This window comes from Pleurodeles waltl, chromosome 4_1 (genome assembly GCF_031143425.1).
Source record: "Pleurodeles waltl isolate 20211129_DDA chromosome 4_1, aPleWal1.hap1.20221129, whole genome shotgun sequence".
NCBI lineage: Eukaryota > Metazoa > Chordata > Amphibia > Caudata > Salamandridae > Pleurodeles > Pleurodeles waltl.
Genome location: NC_090442.1, coordinates 345,180,549 through 345,204,931, shown reverse-complemented (window position 1 = coordinate 345,204,931; position 24,383 = coordinate 345,180,549).

Genomic DNA, 24,383 nt, shown 5'->3' with positions numbered 1-24,383 from the left:
CTGGTGGATGGGGTCCTACCCCAGTACGGACTGCTGTCTGGGCCTCCAGACCAACAGGTGAGTACATTGTGAGCACAATGCATGGGGCATGAATGCATAGAGTGCTGTGTGTGAAGGCCTCATGTTGGGGGGTTGGTGGATGGGCCCTGGGCAGCGTGCAGCATTTATGCTGGGCCATGTCTGTGCATAAGGGGAATGGGAAGGGGTACGGTGGGCCATGAGTGTGACAGGCAGGACGGTCAGAATAATACCTTTCCCTGTGTATATTTCCTCTGCAGGTCAGGGCCCATCAAAGGAAGGGTATATGGCGTGCCATCGACAAGGACGTGCGGACCCTGGGGGTCTAAGGCAGGCGGCGCACCCACTGTTGGAAACGGTGGGAGGACCTGGGTGCTGGGCAAGGAAGATGGTGGAGACCCAGCTGGGGATGGCCTCCCAATTAGGAAGGAGTGCTGATCAAACCCTGGCACCCCTGATGGCCCGCATACTGGCAGTGGCCTATCCAGAGCTGGATGGGTGCTTGGAGGCATCACAGCAACCACAAGAGGGTGAGCACAGTGCTCATCATCACTACTTACTCATGGTGGGGTGGTATCTGGGTGGGGGATGTGTGCATGTGCGTCCCCCTAGGCCAGGCCTGACATTGCTGAGTAGGTTCAATGTTGGGCACGGTTCTGATGTGAATTTCCTTCAACCTAGCTAGTAGGCATCCACTACTAGGCTGGGCTATGTGTGTCCCAGGTATGCTGCAGTTGGCGGTATGCGTCTCTCCCAGGCCCTGGTGACTAGCTATGCTACTGGTAGTGCATTGCCTAGTGCGTAGGCCTGTTCCCTGTGTGTGAGTGTGTCGTGTACGCCAACTGTGGTGTTGGTGCAGCAATTGACCAAGTGTATCCTTTGTCTATACCCCCCTATTTGTTTTGTCACCCTGTCCTTATGTGCATTAGCATCATCTGGAGGAGGTGCAGTGGCACTGTGACAGAGGGAGCTACATCCCACAGGACCCAGGAGGCGGAGTCCACTGACTGTGAGGGCACCAATGGGATGGAGGGTGAGGGGAGCGCCACAGTGGAGACTGGAGGGGACAGTTCAGACACAGATACCTCGTCCGATGGAAGCTCCCTGGTGGTGGTGGACACCTCTGTGCCCACCCCAGCTACAGCCACCACCCCCGTACCAGCACCACCCTCCCAGCAGCCCCTCATCGAGTTGCCCGTGCCCGCTCATCCAGGAGGGTGGGTATCTCCTTTGCCCCAGGCACCTCAGGCTTTGCCCCAGTGAGCCCTGCTGCCCTGAGTGAGGAGACTATTGACCTCCTGCGATTCATCTTTGTTGGGCAGTAAACCATTGTGAATGCCATCTAGGGTCTGGCAGCCCAAAGGCAACAGCCCAATTCATTATCGGAGGGCAATCAAACTGGCTTGGCGGCCCAACAGAGATCAATCCAGGCTCTGGCCTTCTCTCTGATGGCAGCAATTTTCCCTGTTTCCATCTTCCCCCCACCAACTTCCTCTACGCAGTCCCATTCTTCTCAACCCCAACCTAACCCAAGCACACAGGCAGATAGATTTGCATGGACACAGGACAACACACAAGAGTGGCACAGAAAAACACATGTACCACACATCATCCCACAGGCACTCACACACACACAAACACCATCCAGATTCAGACATACCAACATCCACTGCCTCCACTGTGTCCCCCTCCTCCTTATCCTCTACCTTCCTCCCAGTTGCATCTACACTCACACCTGCATGCACTACACCATCATCCACTACCATCATCACCACCACACCTAGCAGAATGCACACCTCACCTGCACACACCACCCCAACAGCCATGCACACGTCCCCTGTGTCCTCTCCCACTGTGTCTGTGCCCCCCTCCCAAGGTACAAAATGCAAGCACTCACCCAACAGCCATCCACCTCACAACAGCATCCAGCCCATGCAGCTGCACCCAAACACAGCAGACAGACCCCTCCCACAACCACTCCCTCTTCCTCCACTCCCAAACCTTCGCCCTCTTCCCTCCCGAATGTCCCTAGGAAGCTTTTGCTCTCTACCGTTGACCTCTTCCCTACCCCTCCTCCCCCTGTCATTCATGTCTGGCCAGGGTGTGTAAAACCTAGGCAAGCACCTCAGCCACCCAGTCCATGGGTGCAATAGTGTCCACAGCAAATCCTGGTCAGAAAGGATCCCAGGAACCAGGCAGCCACGCGGATACCTGCCCCAAGTGATGCCAAGAAGGCCAAGGTGCCACCCCCAGGCACTGAAAGGAAGGGAAAGATGCTACCCACAGCTGCTGAAAGGAAGGGAAAGGTGCCACCCCCAGCTGCTGGAAGGAAGGGCAAGGAGAAATTCCCAGCTGCTGCCAGGAAAGGGAAGGAGGAATCCCCAGCCGCTGCCAAGAATGGCAAGGGGCCTGCACCACCAAGCAGAAAAGACAAGGGTTCTGGTGCTGGGACTCAGTCGGAGCCAGGATGAAGATCACAGGCACGATGCCCCCTCCAGAACCAGTGGAGATGCCATCCACTCACCCCATCCTCCCTAGGATGAAGATCACAGGGCACAATGGCCCCTCCAGAACCAGTGGATAAGCCATTCACTCACCCGATCCTCCCCAGGATGAAGATCACAGGGCACGATACCCCCTCCAGATTATGTGGGCAAGTCACCCACTTGAGAGACTGTGGCCTTGCACTCCACAGGACCAAACACAGGGCATGTTGCCCCCGCCAGGACCAGTGGATTTGTTCCATCTTCCAGCTGAGGTGCCCCCCAATTCCCCATACCCCTGAGGAGCCTGCCTATTTTCAAATTGATGCCCCTGCAGTGTTCTCTCTGTGTTGTTGCAGGAGACAAGTGGAACCTTGGAATTTGTAATGTGGCCCTGTGGCCCACAAACATTGAGGACTGGGCAGTGTTTCTTCACTTGTAAATATGAATATAGTTTTGGATTTAGATGCACGTATTTCTACTATATTTATCTTATTACACTCACTATTGCTGTTGTCCTTGCATTATTCCTGAGGGGTATGTTGTAAATATGTTATGTTACTGCATCTGCTCATGTGTATAGTGTTGGGGTGGGGGTGTTGCATGTGTGTGTGTCACTCTCTTTTTCCTCCCTCCCTTCCCTGTATGCTAGGCAGCAGTACTCACCGTGGGCGTCTTTACCGGTGTTGATGTTCGTGGTGGAGCAGGACATAGAAGAGCATTGGGAAGATATGCAGCTTGGGCTCCATGGCAACGTGGGTCTTCCCAGAGTCTCCACAGTTGAGTTGTTTCCCTTCTGTGCAGTGTTTCCACCTGGCTTTTGATGTCGTTGGTACCGCCCCGGAAAAGGTGGCGGATTGATGTGTCAATACAGTGGGCAGAAGATTGGCTTCTGCCTGGCTGTACGCTGTTGATTCCGCCCTGGCGGTCGGTGTGTTAAAGTGTCTGTCTGTCTGAGCTGTTTCTGCCATGGTCATAATTTGCAGTAGGGTTGTAATGAGGGCCTATATTTCTTAAATTTAATTTTCAAATGGGGAAAAGTGACTAGTTCACATTTGGTGTCTGTAATCCTAATTAAAATTTTAACTTATGGTGAAGTTGGATTTTAAAATTACAATTCTGAAAATGCTATTTTTAGAAAGTTGACATTTTCTTGCCTCACCCATTTGTTGCCTGAAGCCTGTCTCTGGTCACTTGATTAGGTGTAGTTGGCAGTTGGACTTTATGTATTCCTCCTGGACAGCTCCACACAATTGGAGCATAGATGTGTCTGGTTGGGCCATCACTGGTAGGATGGGAGGGAGGAGCTGGGCACTCGCTGTGTCATGACTTCACATAAATGGTTGCATACCCCCTGTAGTTAATCTCGAGCTGGAAAAAGGGAAGAAAGGGCATCTGTGCATTTCAAACGCATGCTGTGTATAAAAGAAGGACTTTAAACACCATCTCTTCAGTACCCTTCTGGGCCTGTGGTTACTCTGCCACCAAGAAGGACTGCTGTGCTGATACAAGGACTGCCACTCTGTGGGACTGCTGCTCTGAAAGATATGCTGCCTTGCTGTGCTGACCTACTGCCTGTGCCCTCATGCCTGGAGAAGAAGAACTTGTCCTACAAGTTCATCTTGAACCTCGGACCACAAAATTACTTGAAGGGCTAGTCTGCTGTACTTCTGATCTGAGCCTCAGGGAAATAATATACTCCCAACCAGCTCCTGGAACTAGCTGCATTGAGTTCCTGACCTCCAAGTGGTGCCCCTCAGTTCCTGGACCTTGGGGTGCCTCAGCACTTGTTAAATCAAGCATTTGGGCACTGCATGACCGCAAATAGGTCCATCCATAGTTATACCAAACTGCACACACTGAAATCCAGCACGAGCTGCTGTCAGCATGTCTCTTCACATAGCAGCATCAACTGCCTGTGAGAGACCGCCAACATGAAGCACCAGCAAACACATCAATGATGCCCAGACTGCTCTTTGTGCCATGCTGACAGTCACCCGCAAAGTTTTCCATGCTTCCCGTGACCCTCTCCAATGTGAAGAGGACTCTTGGCACAAAACCTGAGAAGGCAACATTTCAGGAGGAATAATTTGGGATTGTATGCAACCTGTGCTCCATCACGGTTCGCATGAACTTTTGATTTTGACCCAGGCCAGTGTGACAAGATAGCTACTGTTGGCACTTTATACTTTTAGACCCATCATTGCGTTTTATTTGTTATAAAAATCAGAACCCCTTTTCTACTGACTTCTATTTATGTCATGTTAGTCTTGTTTCATTTATTAAATTCAGCTCTATTTTCTAACCTTGTCTGGTATCTTTTTGTGTGGTGTTTTCACTTTTTTTCTGGTCAAAGTGCTGCACAAGTACTTAACACATTGCCTCTAAGTAAAGCCTGATTGCTGTGTCCCAACCTACTGGGAGTGAGTACACACACTTTTGGGGTTTGCTTATGCCTTACCCTGACTAGATTGCAATTGCTGTTTGACCAGAGCTCACACTCCAGTCTATCAGGAACCCAATTTCTAACAATGAGTATGTATAAAATTATTTACTGAATGCATAGGTATGTGATATACATACTGTAGGCTTGCCACCAGTAAACTGGCTGTGCAGATTCAAACTGCAAGCTTGACCTGTCAAAATAACGCCTTTTGATAGGGCTAAACCCTCCTTTAAATATTAATAAATCCCCCTTAAGTAGCCCTTAAATTTTAAATGCCCATGAGGCTAGGTGCTTGATATTTAATAGTAGCACATGTAAAAGGTTACTGTTAAACATTTCCTTACAGTGAAAATGCACTAAAAGCTGTTTTCACTGTAACTTGGTTAGCTGTTCCACAGAAAACTATTGTGAATTAACATTAAAATTAAATAAAGTGATCTCCACCTTAGAACCAATGGAAAATATCTGACTTTTTAATATATGGATTACTAATGAAATTATTTAGTATAGTCAGATTTTAACAAATATTTTACAAAGGGTAATTTTACAAAATCCCCTTTAACCTTCCTAAAGTATCAATGAGACTATTTGCCTGAGTTTCCAACTATCACCCATGAGTTTACTAACTCCTTCATGAGATCTGAACTGTCTCTCAGAGTTTCTAGAGCTGAGAGCCTTGTGTTTGGGTAGAGGTTGAATTTCCCTTTACAGAATGGCCTTGGGTAGGTGCTCAGCTCCATGCCAGTCATCAAAGGATGCCTACCCTGTTTTTGGCAGATGTAGTTCACACCTGGGCCTGCCTCTCTTTTGCCCTCCTAGCCAGCCAGGTTCCAATCCAAGTGGGAGAGGAGCTGCCCCCAGAACCAGTTTTTAGTGGCCAGAAAGAATGGGTTGCTCATTACCATGGTTACACCTCTGGAGAAGGCACGGGAAGAAAGATTTTGCCATGTTGGTTTTGGGTACAAAAGTACAGTGTGGAAGTTTTTTGCTGCCAAGCAAACAGGAACTGCTGCAAATGTGGGTAGGGGTGTCTCGGGGAACTTTCTCTCTATTGGTTAGGGAGGGACTAAGAGTCACCCACCGACAAACTAGTGCTAGGCATAAATGTGACACCCTTGGATACCTTATTTAGAATGCTACTGGAAAGGTGTAAGACAGAAGAAAGACTGCACCTGCTGTTGACACCTATGAGGTGACCCTAATGACTAGACCAGCTCCCACTTGTCCCAAGGACAAATAAGTGAACACCAAGGGTCAGTTGAGTCACCTCCTGTTAAGCTGCAGGGATGAAAATTCTGGAAGAACACCACTTTCCTAAAGGAGCCCAAATGACCAGTTTCAATTGGACCTTCGCTTGGCCCTGCTGATGACTTCTGTTAGAATGAGCCCTAACACCCCCAAATGGTGCCCTCCAGGTTCTATATCCTTGGCTGATTCTCCCCTATCCCCAACCTGCAAGAAATAAGACTTACAAACATTTTGCTTACTTTCAGCCTAGTGAAATGACAGAGACCGGGTTCATTGTTGAAGCCACAGCTGTCAATGTTGAATTTCTGGTCATCCTCAACTTGCTGACTTACCTTGTAATCCAAATGGAGAGGGCTTCACCAGGATTTATACCTATAAGTATCTGATGAACATTGAGACCTTCCTGGAAAATGACTTCAGCTGCTCAGAACTTTCATGCCTTTGTCGATGACTGAACCAGGACCCCGCTCTTCAGCAATCTTTGAACTCTGCTTTGGCACCAGCTTGTCCTGCCTTTGACTCACTGGCTACTATTTTTTTTTCTATAACTGTGTCTAAGCCAGATGGTAAAACTTCCACTAGAACAAACCTGTTTCCGTATCCAAATAGTGGTCCATCCTCGTCGGCCTTAACTTTTAAAATTGAGCAGGTCTAGCTGGACCAGTTTTGCTAGCGCAGTCTCACATTTGGATCTTTATGCTTTCCTGCACTCTCATTTGAAACTTTAAAAATGTATAAGTCCGGTATCCACTCGGGTGTCATTTTATTCATGAGTGAAACATTTATTGTGCTAGGTTTTTGACTTTTTAACTGTTTTGATACTAATAAATGCTTTACATATTTTCTTAAAGTAAGCCTGTCGGCTCTATGTCATAGCTACGAGGGATTGAGCTCAGTTTTATTTTACAGAAACATTTATTTGACAACAAAGCTAGTGCCATTACAACTTCTGTTGGACTACAATCCACCCCAACTAATAATCCACTTTCTCAAAAGTGAAAAATTCTATTTATATAATATGTTGAAAGGTTTAAGCCTCTGCTTTACCTATCTTTTATGTGGGGATATTGTTGCAAACTTGAGTATAAGTTTTAGTAGTAGGGGTGGGAAGGACATGGTGGAGTGATTGAAAAATGGAGAATATTTATCAGTAAATTGGAGTGATTAAGGGACATTTAAGGAGGGGTTTAGGAAGTGGTAGGGTGGGGTTTAGGGAGGGACATGCACCCATCCACAAAAGAATAATTCCATTCCTATTCACAAACTGCCCTTCCCTAGTTAGTACTGCAGAAAAAGACCCAAAACAGTAGTTAATGTAGTCCACCTAAGAGACAACATCACACACAGCTAACCACTGGTGCTCAACTCCTTCTCAAACATTTTGCCTACTTTCTGTCTGGAGAACTGAAGGAGACCTGGGTCACCTTCGAAGCCACAGCTGACAATGTCTGATTGATGGTCAGCTTCAACTTGATCTCCTGAAGGAGATCTGACTCCTACAAAGTTTTGTAATCCAAACAGAGAGGGCTTCACCAGGTCTTACACCTAGCAGCACCCTATCAACATTGAGAACTTCCTTGGCATTGGCTTTGGCAGCTTGAAACATTCCTGCCTTCATGAATGACTGGACTGGGATGCCGCTCTTCAGCATACCGCCATCATTGAACCCTGCTTTGGCTTCAGGTTGCCGGAAGAAAATAATGGACTTAGGGCCATATGTATGAAAACTGGGGTTTGCGAATCGCAAATAGCGATTTTTAAGAAATCGCTATTTTCGAGTCGCAAGTGGCCATGTAATAAACTTGCGATTCGGAATTAGCGATTTTATAAAAATCGCTATTTGTGGTTTGCAAGGCCCATTTACCGAATCGCAAAATTGCATTCTCGCAATTTGCAATTTTTTAGCGATTCGGTAAAAAATCGCAAATTGCGAGAAAGTTCGAGAATGCACACCTGGAGGAGCCTGATGACATCACCAGCAGGAAATTAGTCATCCCAGGCAGTTTCAGGTGCCACACCCAAACCAGCATCCTGAGAGAGAGCAGCCCAGCCACATAAAGCAGCACTCAGCAGGAGCAGAAACACCTGAGCCAGGATGGAGACCCCAGGAACAAGGAGAAGCAGGAGAGGAAGCGCAAGCTCAAGTTTAGTGAACAGGAGCTGGAGGTACTGACTGAAGAGGTTGTGAGGACCCATGACCCGCCTGTTTGGGAAATCTTCACTCCAGGTTCCTAAGAGCGAAAAAAGAAGGTTATGGCTGGACATCCAGGGAAAAATCTGTGCCATTGGAGTGGCACAGCGCTCCATAGAGGAGATTAAGAAAAGGTGGTACAACCTGCGCTCCCGGGCAAAGGAGAGGGTGGCAAGGAGACTTGCGGAGGCCAGGGATACAGGTGGCAGACCACCAACAGAAACACCATCCACACCACTGGAGGACCTGGTGGAATCCACACTCCTCCCTGAAGCTGTGACAGGGGTCACAGATATCGACACCACCGGTCAAACGAGTACCAGCCAAGGTAAGTGCAATGTTGTTTGTGAACCCAATATGTGTATGCACAAAAGCCCCTTAGGAATTAGCATGTAATGTGAAGTAGCGTGTGAAGTAGTCCAGTCCACATCTTAGAAGCAGCACAACAATGCATTATGGGAGTTGCGGTCCACAAACTAATACAGACAGTAGCATAACAATGTAATGAAGCATAGTGACACCCAAGGTAACACAACACACACAACACCATGTAGAGCAGTACCTGTACCTTTATTGCCATTTTCAGACAGATAATGTAACATACAGAACTGACATGCTGCATATTGTTGTTGCAGGTGGGCCAGGCCCAGCAGCCACACACAGTCCATGTGTAGGGGAGACGGACAGCCAGCAGCCCTCTGACACCAACACTAGTGGGTCCATCCACATCTCCACTGTGCGCCGCAGGCCCAGGGCACTACCACTGCCAGACTTCAGTGGCGACTCGGATGTGCAGCAGGAGGGGCCAAGCACACCATCTGCACCAGACAGGCGCAGCCAGATACTGGAGGGCAGGGGTCAGCCAGCACAACGCAGGAGTGCCACAGTGTCCCAGCAGCAACCTCATGAGGCAGGTGAGTGTCGGTCCTTGTTCGGGGGCCTTGAGGCTGCTATGTTGCAGCAACAGCACCTGCAAAACAAGCGCATACTTAGTTTGGACCGGAACCTGCGAGTCCACAATAGACACATGATGGTCCTGCATCGGCAACTGGACACACTGAACAGCAACATCACACAGCTGCGTGAGGGACAGGTGCTGGCTTCTGAGGACACTAGGGACCTTACTAGTGCAGTGCGTGACCTCTGCCAGGAGCTGCGCCATGAAAGGGTTAGCCGGCGCAGACAGGAACACCGATTCAGGACAATGTTTGGCAGCTACTGCAGGTCCTCCAACAGGATGGCGAACTCCACAGCACTCATCGCCCGTCGCACTGTGGTGGCACAAGTGGAGACTGCACACACCAGCAGGGACGTGGTCCAGGGCCTTGTGCACATCACTAATGTGATTGAACATGTCATGGGACAGAGATCTGCCACTCCCAGTGAGGTAGTCTTGGGGGACACTGAGGACAGTTCTAGACTCAGCAGTGTGGCCATACCTGCAGCAGACACCAGACGGCGCAGTGCCAGACGCAGCACTGCCACTGAAGGAGACATTCAAGGTGCCAGTGAGTTAACTGGGCACCCGAGTGGTGTGCGTGGGAGGAGAAAGTGACTCTTGCCGCAATTACACTGGTGTTGCCACTATGACGTAATAGTGCGTGACTCAGTTCTTTTGATAATTTTAGTTTTTTACATCACCTGTTTACTTTATTTATCACTCATTCATTACCTGACATAAGGTAATACATTTCTATCACTACAGGTACAGTTGTCAGTGGATTTTTGTCATTCATGCTCACGTCTGAAATGGTTGTGTGTGATGTCGGCACGCCTTTGCCTTCCCTTTGCTGCACTGGTCCTGTCTGCTGGCTGTAGAGGTGGTATGGGATCGTCATCCTTATCTGATTCAGTGTCACTGATTTCTATAGGTATGCCCCTGGTTGTAGCTATATTGTGCAAGATTGCACAAGTTGCCACTATTCTACACGTGGTTTCTGGACTGTACTGTAGTGCCCCTCCACTTTTGTGAAGGCAACGGAAGCGACTCTTCAGCAGGCCAAATGTGCGCTCCACAACGTTGCGGGTTGCCCTGTGTGCTGCATTGTATCTCCGTTCTGCTGGTGTTGCGGGATTGAGGTAGGGCGTCATCATGTAGGTGCGCACTGCGTAGGCACTGTCTCCTGGAAGGGACAGAAGGTGTGATGAGTAACTCAGCCATCTGACATGGGTTTGTCATCTATGCACCAGTGTACAGAGTGACATTACCTAGTAGATATCCTTCACCAAACTCCCCAGCTAGCAGTCTTGTGTGGCGAAAGATGTAAGAATCATGTGTGCTCCCTGGGTACCTGGCCACGAGATCAGTTATGATATAGGAGGCATTGCATATCACCTGTATATTCATGGAATGTTGGTATTTACGGTTGTGGTACACATACTCTGTGACTGCTGACGGACATATTGCCACATGTGTGCCATCTATGGCACCTAGGATGTGGGGGAACTGTGCTATCTGGTAGAAATCAATTTTGTCTGCTGTATTTCCTGTGGGGTGTGGGGGAATCTGATGTACTGTTGGAGTTTGCTTAGCATGGCGTTGATAAATGCATTGAAAAATCTGGAGAGGGTACTGTGTGACACCCCCCCAGCTGCTGCTATGACCCCTTGATAGCTCCCAGAGGCGAGTAGGTGTAGGGAGCATAATACCTGCACATGGGTGGGTATGCTCTGAGTCCTTAGTGTTCTGTGCTGCAGTATGGGTTGTAGCTCAGCTATCAGATCAAGTATCATGGCTGAGTTCAACCTGTACCTCTCAAATATTTCCTCCTCTGTCAGGTCAAATAGTGTAATGCGCACTCTGAAAATGCGCTCCTGTCTCCTCCTCCCTCTCCTTAAACCTGTCAAGATCCTCATCCTCCTCGCCATTACGTAGAGTGCAGCCATTGTGGAAAAGAGTCTGAGGCATTCTGGGCTTCTTTATATAGGTTGCACCTGGTTACCACCTGGTTTCACTTAGTGGTATTTTGCATGTGCAAAATGCCATTCTGAGAAAAATCGCTAATCGCGATTTTTTGATGCATCTATTTGCGATTTGGATTTTGCGAATCGCATTTTGCGCCTCGCAATTTCCTACTGGAAATACCGAATCGCAAAATGCGACTCGCAAAACCAGGTCACACCGCAAAAAATCGCAAATTTTGCGATTTCTTAATTTTGGTCTGCGAGTGAGTTTCATGCATCGCAGACCACGTTTTTGCACTCGCAATCAGCCGATTTTTTCGATTTGCACCGTTTGTGAGTGCAAAAACTTTTCATACATCTGGCCCATAGGGCCTAAACATTAAATCCTATAGGCATTTTTGGTAAATTTAATTAAATTATTTTAACTATTTGAAAATTTAAATAAACATAATGTAATATTAAAACATGTTTATAAATAAAACATATGTTTTTTTATCTTTAAATATTTAAAGTAGTACATATTAAAGAATGACATAAAATTAACATTTGCTACAGATAATTAAATTACTTTCAAGTGATAGAATATATCACTTGTAATAATTGCAAGTCATAATAAAAAAATTACTATAGGTGGAATGTTTTTGGTACGTAAACTTCATACAAATAATTCTGTTTCATTCTAGTAAATGACCTAACTCAATTTTATTTAAAATCATGTTATTATTGTTATTAATGCTAAAACTGTTTTATATTGTTTTATATGTACAATAAATAAATATATAAAATTAACATTACTATTGATCATAAAATATTTATTCTATTTTTTATGGTTTATTAAACTGTTATAATGTTCCCAATACTTTGCAATAGTGAGATTTCCGCCCTAATTGCAGTGTCTTCGACAAGTCTGAAGAATGTCACTACTACTAGTAACTTAAAGTCTCTACTACTAGTAGCTTTTGGTTGCATTTCACATTTTGGGTGACTCCACTTCCTACTTTGGGAAGTGGGGCATGCAAGTTTACTCTTTTGAGTAAGTTTATACTCGTAAATGTTGAATATCCAAAAGTAGTATAGTAATTCAAAGGTGTCAGTGTAAATTGACTTGCACTAAATCTACCTGTGTCTATATAACTTTCTGAATAGGGCCCTCTGAGTTTATTAGTGATATTCTGGAACAAGGAACTGTTTTGAGGTTAATATGTTCTGTTGAATAGGAGTTGTTTGTGGAAGAGAATGTTTTTAATTTCTATTTAGAAGCTCTCTTGGGAGGTATTTCTCCTAATGGCAGGAGGGATGGCATTCAATACAGTATATTAGGCATGTTTTCTGACAACCCTTGGTAGTAGTCAGTTTATTTCTCAGGCAGGAATTTTCAAACATAGTTACTTTGCGCTAAGGAGGGAGAATGATCTCCTGATAGGATTTGCTTGTGTACCAGGTAGTTGGCAGATCCACAAAGCATACATTTGTGGACTACGCATGTCAATTCAAAATTGCTTGTTGCCTCAATGGGGAGGCAATTAGGTGTGGTAAGGATCTGAGTGATGTGTTTTGATCTGTTGGAGCTAGTGACTATTTATGCTACGCAGTAGGGGTGTGCAAAGTTGACGTCAATTCCTTTGGTGTAATAATGCAAAATTTCTAAAAAAAATGTCAAATTGTGCAAAAAGCAAATTAGCATGTTGCTCTAAAAAAACTATGTGTGACCCACTAATGCTGCGAACAATATTGTTCTGGTGCTCTTGTAGTAGGGGTTTTTACCTGAGCAACTTCAATTATGTAATGTAATGGTGTAATTTTGCAGATTTTATAGTAAAAATTGTAATTTGAAATGTTAGAAATTAAGCTAACTTTACAAGAACAATTGAAATTTTGTCTGAGTTGAGGAATGCCAGTTGAAAATGAGTTTCTATAATCATGTCTTAATATGACGCGAGATTAAACTGCCATTTTGAAGTTGTGAACTGAGATAAGAAATGTGATTCTCCTGGGGAGTCTAACTTGATGTTGTGCAGTTTTAGATAAAGCACTGATATGAACAAGGAGATGTGGGTGCTTATCAAGAGTAAATCCTAATGATTTCACATTTTTTGTAATGGATATTTTCCACACATCTGATTTGTGGGTTTGGGCCTCGTTAGTAAGAAGGGTTCAAAAATTATGGAGTATAAGTGGCAGTTTATGTTTCTTTAGTATTGGGTGTATTGGGTGTATCAAGACAGGGAAAGGGTTTGGTTGAGTTTATGATGAGATCAAGCACACTTTCTGGGGCTATTTCTAGTGCTGCTACTTTCTGATTTTAAAAATACAGTTTTTATTTGGGATTTTTTTTTAATTTTCACTTTCATAATTTCTTAAGGGTTTGTTTTAATGGATATTGTATCCAGGAGCATTCTAACACCCTTGGGGTTATCAGGTATTCTAAATGCTGTCTTGAAATCAATTGAGAAGATTTCTAGCTGTTGGCCTGTTTAGTTTTCAAAAGGAAAGGATCATCTGCAATGATTGACATGACTGCATTGTAAGTCTTTACTAACAAGCATGCTTTAGAATTGTCATGCAAGTTCAATAGTTTTATCAATGTCTTAGTTTCAAGTAGTTGTTTTCTAACATCATTGACATCTTTGACCCAGACCTTCAGTTTATTTTGCCTGCAAGTGGAGGTTTTGGAGCATAATAGAAAGAAAGGTATAACAAAATGGTCAGACTAGTCCACAAATATATGTGAGTGGCAATCAATGAGGGCTTTTTTTCAGATAACAAGAAAGATACTTTTTCCTGTGTAGCTTTCAGCCTAATTGTTTGGGTCATTTTTTGGCAGGAACAGAGAAAATTCAGACGCAACTGTAAGTCTCTCACATCCCCAATAAAAACTGAAGTAATGTAGTAAGATATTATTTGAATTGGAACTGGACTTTTCATCTACTAATTCCTTAAACTGCGGGGTCCCGCAGTGTCCAGGGCTCAGAAGATGCAGTACAAAGTCAACACAACCGGCTAGGAGAATCTCTCAAGGCATGTTTCCTCTAATCCTCCTGGGCCCCTGACTGTTGCTCATTCTCTCTTCAACTCCAAAATGCCAATGATCTGTCTGGAGGATTGTAACTCACTTTTAAGGTGACTTCATACTTATCCCACTTCAGTTTTTTTTTCTCTTTTCTTTTCCTTGTTCATCATGGCTGCTCCACCATTGGTTCCTTCCTGACTATCCCAATCCATTATGTATCCTGTCATGTGATGCTTGATGTCATTTCCTTTTCCTGTTTTCTCACTATTTGAAGACCTATGTCTGGTTGAAGACTGTGTTGCACAAAACCACTTTCCTTTGCTTGTTTTCTCTCTCCCTCAACTTGCTGATCCTGACTGTCACCCTTGGGATTTCCTTGTCTGGATTCCTAACTCAAGATGTTTATTTACAGCTGTGTCTTTTTCCTCCTGACAAGGTGACAGCTTCTTGGTGAAGCTTACCTGCCGCATATTCGAATGTGTGGTGGCATCATGGCTTCTGGAAACAGTTGCCCTTACCTTTGACAGCATAAGACAAAAATCTGGCTCTTGCTTACTGGTAAGTGCCCAGCCCTCAATAGGCAGCCATCAACACTTCAGTTGTGTCTTCCTATTTCATCCTGTGAGATTCCAGCAAAAATGAGACAAGATGTGAGCTGACATGGTGCTACTGCTGTTTCATTTTTGTCCTCATACATTATCCTTTGGTCATAAATATAATAAGCAGTTTCAAAGGTTAATGCAAATATAATATACACATATAGGGACCAATAGTTTAATTTAGTTATTCTTGGGAATCCCATTAATAATATTACACATTATTTATTCAATATTTTTACTAATCTAGCCACTTGGAGGTATGGTAAGGGTGAACAGAGTTAATGATTTCTTAGATTTTTTCCCTCAGCAACTTGGCACCTATTTAATGAAAGTCTGTGAAACTTTTCAGATCTGCTGCCCCGTTTCTTTGTCACAGTACTGAAAGTTTTCTGGCATTTGGTCAAGAGGGTTACAACATTAAAAGGAGGTTCCCAAACAGGCTTGAAATCCAATGCATTTCACTTAGACATTTGTGTTTCATGTAGTGAGAAAACGGGCCATCGGACTTTGCCAAAATTTAGCAGCATTAGGTATTAGGTTGTGCAGATGATACCTATTGTACTGCAGGTAAGTAGATTACGCATTTCTCAAGTTAATAGGTTTTTCAAATTAGTGATATCTTGTAGTACAGTACCACTAAAAGTAGCCAGGAAACCCCAAAAATAAACTAGACTACATATGTACAGTTTGAGAGTTACTACATGAACAACTTAAAGATCCATATATGGTCACAGGCTAATGGAAATCTACAAACAAATATGTAATGAATATAATACCCCCTACTCTAAATAAGTTTTCTTTGCATGCTCTCTGGCTCACAATATAAAACTGTGCCCAATAAACCAAACAAAAACTGTCTTTCTTATGTACTCCTGTGCAACAAAATGGAAAAGTAACCTTGCAGTGAACTACACAAACTACTATATGAAGGACATGATAATTGGTCACTATGAAACAAAATATTAAACTTAATTTTTATAACAACAATGATTGGGTTTCATTCAGTTTGGGTGTCATAAGTAGCACAATTGTTCTAAAAGTATGAAGGAAGACCAAAAAATAAACTAGACAGCATATGTAGTGTTTCAAAATTGCTCAATGAACAACTAAAAGACACAGTTATAGTCACATGATTATGTCAACCAATAAGCAAATACATAACAAATACAATAGTTAAAAAGAAAGAAACCACATTAAATCTGATTGCCACTCTGTAGTTATAGTTAGTATTCCCAACCGTAGGAATTCCTTTAATATTAGCTCCTTAATAACTTTCCACCCATTTGACGAATCACCAGAAAACATCCCAGACCTATAGCATTTTCAACATGTTTAGAAGATGTAATTTTTTGTAGTGAATCCTTAAGTCCGTTCAAAGATAAAAAGGGGCCACAAAATGCATCTTTTCATCAATGAATTAATTTGTATGAAATGTGGCATACATTATGGTGCAGAGATGATGCTTTTTGGATACTACAGTTATGTGTGGTAAGACCTTTTTAAGTTATAAGGCATTTAAACTTAGTGATATCTGCCACTGTGGTATTTCCATGGAATTTTACAAAGGATTGTGAAACTACTGTGGTACATGGCTGTAAACATATCTAAAATTATATACAAAAATATGAAGAAAGTGGTAATATGTAGGGACCTAGGGCCATATGTACAAACACTTTTTCCCATAGACACAGAATGGGTAAAAACCTTTGCTACATCTGGCCCCTACTACCTTCCTATATATAAGGGCCTAACACTGAACACAGCCAAAGTGTAATAACAACAATATGGCTCCCTTTTCATTCTCTAAAAACAGCACTATCCAATTATATACTTCTTGTCATTGCCATGTACCACTGTATACTGCAAAGTTATCATGGTATAACATGGCCCAAAATATTACTAAGGTCTGGCTGTGAAATTGATTGTGGTACCCATGCCTCACTAATTGTGTCACATGGGCAATGCAATAATTAAGTCAAATTTACAAAGAAATGAAAGGACACCTTGCATGGCCCTCCATTTATTTGTAAATCTGGAGACGTACAAGGCAGCAAAATGTGCTGTTTTGCGCTACTGTGCACACCATAGTCTACATTGGCACTAAATTTCACATACATCTGTGTGCCAGCTGGGCCTTAGCAACACGAGAACTGGACAAGGGATTAGCAGGCAACACAATAGCTCAACAGGGAATTGACTGGAAAAAGCACAACATACCACTAATTAATGAGAAAAGTCAATTTGAAAAACGATCAAAAAAATATCTGATAAATATGAGCTAACCAAATAACTGAGCCAATCCAGCCAAATGGTTAAAACAAACATCCACACATTGCCAGAGCACACCAGCCTCACAAAAGAAGGCCACGAGAGGCACTCTACACACGTTCAAAAGCCAAACAGCCTGACATCTCCAACTCTTCAGTGTCTAGTACCAGCCATGGTCAGATGAAAATCAAAACTGAGACTATTGCCCCATTTGTATTGTCTGCCACCTTAGTTTCCTGCTCCACCTCTAACTCATGAGGCCCTTTGGACATACTAAAGAGGCCAAACATGCTCAAAATAAATAGTAAATACTTGTAATATGTATCATTGTAAGTGCCAGGAGCAGGCAAGAAAAGGGAATCCAATTAAATACTTTTTCACAGCGCAACCACACATGTCTCATATTTAGCCAGAGTGCCCTGCTGGAGCAATGGGGAATCACCTTGCGTTATGTCGCCCCAGAGAAATACTCTCAGATGCTGACAGCACATCCTCAAAATGGCCATAGACTTCAGACAAAAAGGCAATTGGTGCCTCAGATGAACTACAGCAAAATGGACACAATTCGAAAATCACAACAACATCAGTGTACATAGTTAGATGCATTGTTCCGAAAATGCCCTTCAAATTAAACACTCCCTGGCCTATGGAAGCTCTTCACAAATGATCCTAGCATCCACTTATCAACAAGAGGTCTTACTGTACCCTTCCTAGTATAATTGGCCTGATATCACGGAACATCGCAGGAGCTAGTAAAATCACATTAGATCCAATACAATAAGAGCTCAAGTGTAAATCAATGGCGCCCATCACTCAAAAATTGTATAAAGTATAGAGCCCTTGAACACAGTCACACTTTATACTGAGTTCTTAAGGCAACCCCAAGTACATTCTTCTAGCAGGGAAGGGTCCAGTTCCGGTAACATTTGGAGACTACCCCAATGCCTGTGTGTGATGCTTTTGTCAGGTCAAAAGATATTTATATCAATCCCGTTTACTAAGATTGTGTGAAAAATTGTGTGAAAAAATATATGCCCATACTCATGATTATAACCAAATTCCATGTTTAGATCACTTTAATGTGAATGGCTGACATGTTTCACTGCCAAACAGCACTTACTGGCAATTTTATCAGGGCATGAGGACCAGTGATTATCCTATTGTGCATAGGACCAAATGGCACCCAGGGTGAATGCCTACCAGTAGGCCATAGGTAGAAAATATCTGGAAATGCAACTGTGTGTGTCATGCCTTCCCAGCGAGTCAAGAGTGACTTGTTCAGAAGTGTTCACCGGCAATATTGTGTATATTGTGTATGTGCCCAGCCTTGCAACCTGAATGTAGAAAGTTCCTACAGATGTTATATAGAAAGTTCCTAGTAACATCTTTAGCACTCATGGAATCAGGACATGTCGTCACCCTTTCCTTTTCGGCTTGCAAGGCTCGAGTGACCAGGTAATGGTCTGTCTGGTAAAGTTTAGCGCCGTTGCTTAAAAATTGCTAAACGCTGGGTTCACAACGCCTTGAGGATGGCATCAGTGCACATAGCCTCCTTGTTTCAATCTTTTTATACAACTTGAAGGGATCTAAATAGTGGCACGCAGGGCACTCGACAGTACTAATAGTTTTACAATATGTTTTTAAAAGGGTCATTTGACCTTCAACGTGTTTTTATTAGGTATTTAAGCAGCATCAAAAGTACATCAAAGTTATGAAATAACAAAATTAACTCCTGAATCAATTTATTGAAATTGATACAAATGTTTATAAGATCAATGGCACAAAAAGTATCAAAATCAGATTAAGGGAACAAAAGATATGGGGCCTGATTACAACTTTGGAGGAGGGTGTTAATCCATCCCAAATGTGACGGATATTCCATCTGGTGTATTATGAGTCCATTATTTCCTATGGAACTCGTAATACAGTGGGCAGGATATCCGTCACATTTGGGACGGATTAACACCCTCCTCCAAAGTTGTAATCAGGCCCATGATTTTTTAAAATACTTTTTAAGTTAAAGTTTTTAAGAAATTTCACTGCATTTATGGATGGGACCTAGGATAGAAATGAGGCAGTATATTTGTGTATGTGCTTTGTGTGTATAAGCATATATATATATATATATATATATATATATATATATATATATATATACACACAAGTATATATGTAGATAGATAGATAGATAGATAGATAGATAGATAGATAGATAGATAGATAGATAGATAGATAGATAGATAGACAGATAGATTCCCTTGATAATTATTTACTTTCAACAGTCACAAATCTCCGGTTCCATGCTCTATTCTTATTCTGTGTTCATGTAAAGCAAAACCTATGTGCAGCAGAAATAAATTAAGCCAAGATGATTGCCTAAAGGAAATATTTACTAAAAAAATCAACTGCGGCAAATGAATGTATTGAGAAGCTCAAGGCTTGCTGTCACCTGTCAGGGGTAACCGAATTAGACATCCAGGGTTATAAAATCTCAGCCCCCTGGGATATATTGAGCAGTATTTTACATATTTAACAGAATGCATCACTTACTCATTATTAGAGCCACAGGTTTCCTTTAATCCTACTTCACTAAAATGCATACATCCAGATATGAGAACCAGGAGGGGGCGATATGCCCCAGAACCATTCGCATGTAAGAAGAGAATGTATTACTAAGAGAGGAAAATTAAAATTTGCCGTGCCGACTTTCGACATATTTGATAGCATATGCGGCGATTGTGTGTTAATATCAGGAAATCGAATGCTCTAACGAAACATGCCTATTGATGATGTCGAATCAAGGAATGGAAGAATTTCAGCAAAACAGTTTACTCTACTTATTAAATGTTATGGCCAAGTACAGAATCGTGTAGGCTTTCTCTAATGCTTTGCTAAATCCCCCTCGGAAAGTAAACACATAATTAAAAAAATAAGGTAGCCATTGACTTAATTTCATAACTTCTAATGGTTTGATTTTCCGATATTTTACAATAAAAAATGAGTCATTAAACGTGTATTGTCGTCATAACGGATGCAGCTCGATGCTTCATAATAGTCAATTTTATAGGGTCTTATTAGCATAGCTGATGTGCAAATGACAACTGCGTAATATTGGGAAGCGCTTGTGAAAAACAAACCATGTTTGTAATTTTCGAAATATGATAACTTCTAGAACTGCTTTTATGTAGAAGAGGACCGCTTTACAGAGAAGGTGTTTACCGCGGCATGACGGTATCAAATATGAGGTGTCCAACATTGGCCAGTATAGTGAAACCGGGATGTATTTGAAACTGGATTACAGAAATCAGGATGTCCTTAGGGAGAGTGGTGTTTTACTGTTTGAAGTGTTGCACAAATACTTTATACATTGCCTTTTCAGTTAACCCCTTCACTGCCAGGCCTTTTTCCCCTCAGGTGCCAGGCCTTTTTTTTGGCTATTTGGAGCAGTTCGCGCTTAGGCCCTCATAACTTTTTGTCCACATAAGCTACCCAAGCCAAATTTGTGTCCTTTTATCTTTCCCAACATCCTAGGGATTCTAGAGGTACCTAGAGTTTGTGGGATTCCCTGTAGGAGACCAAGAAATTAGCAAAAATACAGCAAATAAATAGTTTTAAAAAACAAAATGGGAAAAAGGGCTGTGGAAGAAAGCTTGTGTTTCTTTCCCTGAAAACAGCATCAACAAATGGTTTGTGGTGCTAAAATCACCACCTTCCCAGCTTTCAGAAATAGGCAGACTTGAATCAGAAAACCACCTTTTTTCACACAATTTTGGCATTTTACTGGGACATACCCCATTTTACAATTGTTTTAATGTTTTTAGCCTCCTTCAACCTAGTGACAGAAATGGGTGTGAAACCAATGGTGTATCCCATAAAGCTAAACATTTCAGAAAAGTAGACACCGTTTTGAATTAAGCAAAGGGTCATTTGTGTAGATCCTTCAAAGTTTTCCTACTGAAATTACCAGCTAAAATAAAATAAAATATTGAAATTGAGGTAAAGAAAAGAGCCATTGCTCTCTGTGTTTTCTTCTATAACTTTGTCCATCTATGGCAGATTTTTTAAAGCAATATACCATTATGTCTGCTGGACTCTTTTGGTTGCGGGGATATCTAGGGCTTGTAGGATCATCAAGAGCCAGAGCCAAGAAAAGGGCTGCATCTTGCAATGAGTTTTCATTGTATACTGGGTATACAGTAATTCATTTGGTGAAATATAGAAAGTGAAAAATAGGTATCAAGGAAACCTTTGTATTTCCAAAATGGGCAGAAGATAAGGTGTTGAGAAGCAGTGTTATTTGCAAATCTCTGAATTCCAGGGGGGAGGGGGGGGCATACTAGCATGTGAATTAAAGGGTATTTCTCAAATAGACATCTTTTTTACACACTGTCTTACATTTGGAAGGAAAAAATGTAGAGAAAGACAAAGGGCAATAACACTTGTTCTGCTATTCTGTGTTCCGCCAGGTCTCCCGATAAAAATGGTACCTCACTTGGGTGCGTAGGCCTAATGCCCACAACAGGAAATGCGACATGGACATATCACATTTTTACATTGAAATCTGACAAGTTTTTGGGGAAGTGCCTAGCTGTGAATTTTGCCTCTAGCTCAGCTGGCACCTAGGAAAACCTACCAAACCTGTGCATTTTTTAAAACTAGATACCATGGGAAATCTAGGGTAGGGTGACTTGTGGGGCTCTCACCAGGTTCTGTTACCCAGAATCCTTTCCAAACCTCAAAAGTTGGCAAAAAAACACTTTGGGCCTGATTACAACTTTGGAGGACGGTGTTAAACCGTCCCAAAAGTGGAGGATATACCACCTACCGTATTACGAGTCCATTATATCCTATGGAACTCGTAATACGGTAGGTGGTATATCCGCCACTTTTGGGACGGTTTAACACCGTCCTCCAAAGTTGTAATCAGGCCCTTTTTCCTCACATTTCAGTGATAGAAACTTCTGCAGTCTGGGAGGAGGCACAAATGTCCTTCCACCCAGCATTCCCCCAAGTCTCCCAATAAAAATGGTACCTCTCTTGTGTGGGTAGGCCTAGTGCCCGCAGCAGGAAATGCCCCAAAAGAAAACATGGTCAATTCACATTTTCCCAAAGAAAAATGAGCTTTTGTTTTCAAAGAGCCTAGCTGTGGATTTTGGCCTCTAGCTCAGCTGGCACCTAGGCAAACCTATCAAACCTTTACATTTATGTATAGTAGATATCTAGGTGAATCCAGAATGGGGTGACTTGTGGGGCTCTCACCAGGTTCTGTTACCCAGAATCCTTTGCAAACCTCAACATTTGGCAAAAAAACAAAACACTTTTTCCTCATATTTCGGTGACAGAAAGTTCTGGAATATGAGAGGAACCACAAATTTCCTTCCATTCAGCATTCCCACAAGTCTCCTGATAAAAATGGTACCTCGCTTGTGTGGGTAGGCCTAGTGCCCGCAACAGGAAATGCCCCAAAACACGACATGGATACATCACATTTTCCTAAGGAAAACTGGGCTGTTTTTTGAAAAGTGCCTAGCTGTGGCATTTGGGTTCTAGCTCAGCCAGCACCTAGGGAAACCTAGCATACCTATACATTTATGGAAAGAAGACAACTGGGGGAATCCAGAATGGGGTGACTTGTGGGGCTCTCACCAGGTTATATTACCTAGAATTCTTTGCAAACCTCAAAATTTGGCAAAAAAAAATACTTTTTCCTCAAAGTTCTGTGATAGAAAGTTCTGGAATCTGAGAGAAGCCACACATTTTCTTCCACCCAGCACCCCCCAAGTCTCTCGATGAAAATGGCACCTCACTTGTGTGGGTAGGCCTAGTGCCCACAACAAGAAATGCCCCAAAACACGACGTGGACACATCACAGTTTCCTAAGGAAAACTGGGCTGTTTTTTGGAAAGAGCCTACCTGTGGAATTTGGCTTCTAGCCCAGCCAACACCTAGAGAAACTTAGCAAAACTATACATTTTTTAAAACTAGACACCTAGGGGAATTCAGAATGAGTTGACTTGTGGGGTTCTCACCAGGTTCTGTTACCCCGAATCTTTTGCAAACCTCCAAATTTGGCAAAAAACACTTTTTTTGACTATTTGGGGCAGTTCCCACTTAGGCCCTCATAACTTTTTGTCCACATAAGCTACCCACACCAAATTTGCGTCCTTTTTTTCCAACATCCTAGGGATTTTAGAGGCACCCAGACTTTGTGGGTTATCCTGAAGGAGACCAAGAAATTAGCCAAAATACAGTGAACATTTCTGTTTTTTTAAAACAATAGGAAAAAAGGGCTGCAGAAGAAGGCTTGTGGTTTTTTCCCTGAAAATGGCATCAACAAAGGGTTTGCGGTGCTAAAATCACCAGCTCACCAGCTTTCAGGAACAGAAAAACTTGAATCAGAAAACCCAATTTTTCAACACGATTTTGACATTTTACTTGGACATACCCAATTTTTACTATTTTTTGTGCTTTCAGACTCCTTCCAGTTAGTGACAGAAATGGGTAGGAAACAAATGCTGGGTCTCAGAAAGGTAAACATTTATGAAAAGTAGAACATTTCTGAATTCAGCAAGGGGTCATTCGTGTAGATCCTACAAGTGTTTCCTACAGAAAATAACAGCTGAAACAAAAGAATATTGAAATTGAGGTAAAAAAACAGCCATCTTTCTACACATTTTACACTGTAACTTTTTTTTGCGATGTCAGATTTTTGAAAGCAATATACTGTTACGTCTGCTGGACTCTTCTGGTTGTGGGTATATAGGGCTTGTAGGTTCATCAAGAACCATAGGTACCCAGAGCCAATAAATGAGCTGCACCTTGCAATGGGTTTTCATTCCATACCAGGTATACAGCAATTAATTTGCTGAAATATAAAAATTGAAAAATAGGTATCAAGAAAACCTTTGTATTTCCAAAATGGGCACAAGATAAGGTGTTGAGCAGCAGTGGTTATTTGCACATCTCTGAATTCCGGGGTGCCCATACTACCATGCAAATTACAGGGCATTTCTGAAATAGATGTATTTTTTACACACTGTCTTACATTTGGAAGGAAAAAATGTAGAGAAAGACAAGGGGCAATAACACTTGTTTTGCTATTCTGTGTTCCCCCAAGTCTCCAGATAAAAATGGTACACCACTTGCGTAGTTAGACCTACTGCTCACGACAGAAAACACAAAATGGACAAATCACATTTTTACATTGAAATCTGAC